Here is a 5127-nt window from a genome sequence, read left to right on the forward strand (position 1 = left end):
TAAACCACGCCCAATATTATGCTTAAACCACGCCCATTGTTCACGGGTCAGGTAGAGGGCCCCTTAGCAAACTTTTGCTTAGGGCCCCAGGAAGGTCAGGATCGGCACTGCTGGCAGCAATTGATGGGTACAGTGGCTGCGTTTGATGGCCCAGTGGCTGCAATTTATGGGTACAGTGGCAGCGCTTGATGGGCACAGTAGCTGCAATTGTGCATCCAACTTGTGAAGCCCGGCGATTCTAGCAATAGCTTAGCAAGTCATTTTCAAACTTGGAGCAAAATTGCTTACTATCTGGGTACTGTGTCAATCAGGAGGAAGAGTCTTGGATGGCCGAGAGGCTCGTGGATATCGCTGGATAGATATGGGGCTCAGGTAAGTATTAGGAGGCTAAGGGGGGCTGCTGCACACAGAAGGCTTTTTATCCTAATGCATAGAATTAAGATAAAAAACCTTCTGACTTTACAACCCCTTTAACCACTTAACAACCGCCCTATAGACGAAATACGTCTACAAGGCGGTTGCTTAATTCTAGGAGGGCGTCAATGTACGTCCTCCTAGAATCGCGCGCCCTGTGGGGCGCGCACACGGGAGTCTCCGTGACAGCCGGGTCCTCCGGACCCGGCTGATCACGGATCACGGTAAATCGCCGCTGATAGCGGCGGTTTACCACGTGATCGCTCCGTCCAATGACGGAGCGATCACTAGTAAACAAACCAGCGTCATGTGATGACGCCGGTTCCTCCCTCTCCTCTCTGTACCGAACGGTACAGTGTGAGAGAGGGGAGAGAGCGGAAGCAGCAGCAGCTGCTGCTGCTGCTGCGGGCTGGATCTGTGACACATGCAGTCACAGATCCATCCCTCCCTCCCTGTGCAATACTCTGCAATATTACCCCCATACTCTGCAGTGCCCCCATACTATGCAATATCCCCATACTCTGCAATACCCCCATACTCTGCAATGCCCCCACACTCTGCAATGCCCCCACACTCTGCAATACCCCAAAATACTCTGCAATGCCCCCATACTCTGCAATACTCCGCAATGCCCCGCAATACTCCGCAATGCCCCGCAATACTCCGCAATGCCCCGCAATACTCCACAATACCCCACAATACTCCGCAATACTCCGCAATACCCCGCAATACTCCGCAATACTCCGCAATACCCCGCAATACTCCGCAATACCCCGCAATACCCCGCAATACCCCACAATACCCCGCAATACTCCGCAATACCCCGCAATACCCCACAATACCCCGCAATACCCCACAATACTCTGCAATACCCTGCAATACCCCACAATACTCCGCAATACCCCACAATACTCCGCAATACCCCACAATACCCTGCAACGTCGTCTATGGGGATTTTTAAGTAGCAAAGTTTGGCGCCATTCCACGAGCGTGTGCAATTTTGAAGGGTGACATGTTGGGTATCTATTTACTCGGCGTAACTTCATCTTTCACATTTATGCAAAAGAATGAAGAAAAAATACTAAATTTGTCAAATTTTATAACAGAAACAAAGAAAAATTATTTTTTTTACAGAATTTTCAGTCTTTTTTCTCTTATAGCGCAAAAAATAAAAAACCCAACGGTGATTAAATACCACCAAAAGAAAGCTCTATTTGTGTGAAAAAAAGGACGAAAATTTCATTTGGGTACAGTGTTGTATGACTGAGTAATTGTCATTCAAATTGTGAGAGCACCGAAAGCTGAAAATTGGTCTGGTTATTAAGTGGGTTTACGTGCCCAGTGGTCAAGTGGTTAAGGACCAAAGTCGCCTTAAGAACGGGCATTTCCATACCTTAGTCCTTAAGAAATTAATTCAGAAAAACTTCAGACCAAAGCTTTCAATTTTAATTGAGCACAACTTTTTTTGTTAGCAAAATTTGACAGAAAAATGGCGTTGCATGTCACAATTCCACAGCAGTAGATTGTACAGATTGCTTATTATGTGGGCAGACTGCTAATTTTACAATTATCCATAGTTAATTACTTTGAGAAAGTGGAACAATAATTTACACTTAGGTTGGGAAAGTGGAACAAACATAATTTGCACTTAGGTTCTTACAAGCATTTTGAAAATAAGTGTAAATAGCAACACCAGTGAAGTAGCTGGCATAAACCACATGTGGAGGGCAGAAGGTGGTGTACAGGGCAAACAAAGCATTACAGCAGGATAGAAAAAAAGCACGTAAGTAATTATTATAATTTGTGTTTTGCTGGCAATACAAGCTGGAAATGTAATCATAGGGGCTGCATAGAAGGAGGTTCTGAGTCCCATGGGACAGCTAGTGTCTACAGAAATTTCAACTCCGCTTAAGTTGTCTAGCCTGTCATTAATCACTTTGGGCCTCAAACCATTCACAGATGTTTAAAGTAGAACTAAGAAGGAATATAACCCCTGTCAGATTTTTGATTTTTTTTTTCGCCATCTGTTTCATTGAGGAGATTTCCCTTCACTTCCTGCCCCATAGCCAAACAGAGGATATCCCTGCAAATGAAGAGACTCCCAGGTCACCAGAACGAGTGTCCCCATTGGAAGATTTCCCCTCTATTACTTTTCTGGGGACAACCCAACATTTAGGATTTTCTTTAAAGGGGTTGTAAACCCTCATGTTTTTTTCACCTTAATCCATCATATGCAAAAGGATGAAAAAACTTCTAATGCTGACCAGCCCCCCCCCCCCCCCATTTTGTGGGGTGTTCTACATATTTTTGGTAACAAAATTGCAGTAAGTGTTTTTTATTGATTTGTTTGCACAAAAGTTATAGCGTCTACAAAATAGGGGATAGATTTCTGGCATTTTTTTTTTTTTTTGTTTTGTTACCAGTAATGGTGGTAATCTGCGATTTTTAGTGGGACTGCGACATTGCGGCGGTCAGATCAGACACTTTTTTGGGACCATGTATACAGCAATCGGCTATAAAAATGCACTGAATACTGTGTAACACTAGGGGTTGATCAAGGGGTTAAATGTGTTCCCTCGTGAGTGTTTCTAACTGCGGGTGTATGGGACTGACTGGAAGAGGAGACATATTGCTGTTCGTAATGACTACGAACAGCAGATCTGCCTCTTCTCTTCTGTCAGAATGAGGATTTGTGTGTTCACACACACACAAATCCTCGTTCTGGCTCTCGTGCCTGCGATTGCGGGTGGCCGGTGCACACGCCTGCTATGGCTGTTAAAGGAGCCGACATCCGGGTACCTTGATTCGCGGGAACTAACCACTTTGCCGACGTATATGTGCATGAGCCGGTCGACAAGTGGTTAAAGTTAAACTTCCTACTCTCAATCCACATTGACTACTGTATTTATTGGCGTATAACGCTCACTTTTTCACCCTGCAAATCGGTTGCAAATAGTGTGTGCGTGTTATGCACCGATACTGCAATTTGGACTGCCTCAGAGACAATGGGGAGGGGGGCGGGACGAGTGCCGTCAGATTGCATACAGCGAGAAACTTCTGTTTACTCAGCGGCCTCTGTAATAGGAAGTCCGTCTCCTGGGCCGACAATGTTCTGTTTATCATAGAAGCCAGTCCAGGAGGCGGGACTTTGTATTAAGAGGCCGCAGAGTAAACAGGAGATTCTCGCTGTATGTTTACTGACGGCGCTCATCCCACCCCCATTGGGCATTGATCAGGCTGCATTCATGGCAATTGTGAGGCTGCGGATGGACATTGATTAAGCTGCTTTAATGGGCAATTGTGAGGCTACAGATGGGCATTGATCAAGCTGCATTGATGGGCAATTGTGAGGCTGCGGATGGGCATTGATGGGCAATTGTGAGGCTGCGGATGGGCATTGATCGGGCTGCATTGATGGGCACTGACCCTTATTTTGCCTCAAAGTTCTTTATTTAACATTTTTGTTTTTATCCTGAAACTTTCCTCTAAAAATGAAGGTGCATTTTATTAGCCTGTGCGTGTTATATGTCGATAAATATGGTATTTTTAATCCTTATGCTGTTAGTATTATTAATTGGATAGGAAACTATATCATATATGCTTGTTTTAAACTTTCTTTTTTTTTTATGTTTCTTCAGTTGCTTCCTGGTTTTTATGCCTAGGCAAATGATGTCATACATCCGAGAGGAGTCTTCAGGAGGGGAGGAGGGGCTTTCTCAGCTAAGCACACCATCTGTGGCCTGCATGCCTGAGCTAAGGGTAGGTGGATTTCAGGAAGTAAATGCTACATGAATCGTGTGCCCTTACTCAAGATGGCCGCGGCCAGTAATACTGTTTTTTAAAGGAAATTCTCAACAAAGTAAAGCATTGGACATGAATGGATTGAGGAGTTTGCTTTGAATAGTAAAAATGAATTTAAATGGCGTTTTTGGTTTGTGGTGCTCAGGTGAAGTGTTTTCACTTTAAGTCATAATGTGCTAGTATGCCATGCAATGATATGCAATGACAGACTTATCTGGCACGCTGTCACCGCTGAAGGTGCTTCCATCTTCACCCAGTCTTCCTTCTGGGTTTGCGGGCTTCGGCGATATGAATGGCCGAGGTGGCGATCTTGTCGCTGTCTACGGCATGGCTCTGAAGGAAGGGCATGGGTATGCCCTTCCTTCAGAGCGCATGTGCCGGTAAATGTCGCATCTAAAGTAAATATCTCCTAAACAGTGCATGTTTAGGAGATATTTACTGTACCTTTATTATAGGCTTACCTACTGTATAGGTAAAAATAATAGGAGAGAGTTCACTTCTGCTCAGGGTGGATTTGATTTAAATCAACTTGATTTAAATCATAATTTTTAAAGAGCAGCTGTCATCTCTGTCCCGCAGCGGCGCCTCCTCTGACCCGCTGTTGTCTCACTGACAGTCCCATTCACTTTAATGGGATGGCTGGTGATGCGGCAGTGACGCAACAAAGCGAGGGACGTGGAGGCAGCAGGTGAGTGGACGCCCGCTAACGGGTGCTGCCATGATTGATCTGAAATGGCAGGTTCTCTTTTAATGTAAGGACTCATTCTTGCTTGTAGCTAGAATCTTTAATATTTGCAAACAAAATGAAGGTTTCCTATTTAGAATAATGAGCTGTCAGGTTAGTAAAACAGCGATATCAGAACCGATTCAATCACAGTTTTTGTACTGTACATAGATTTGCAAAACAATGGG

Source organism: Rana temporaria, chromosome 8 (assembly GCF_905171775.1).
Source record: "Rana temporaria chromosome 8, aRanTem1.1, whole genome shotgun sequence".
NCBI classification, from domain to species: Eukaryota; Metazoa; Chordata; class Amphibia; order Anura; family Ranidae; genus Rana; species Rana temporaria.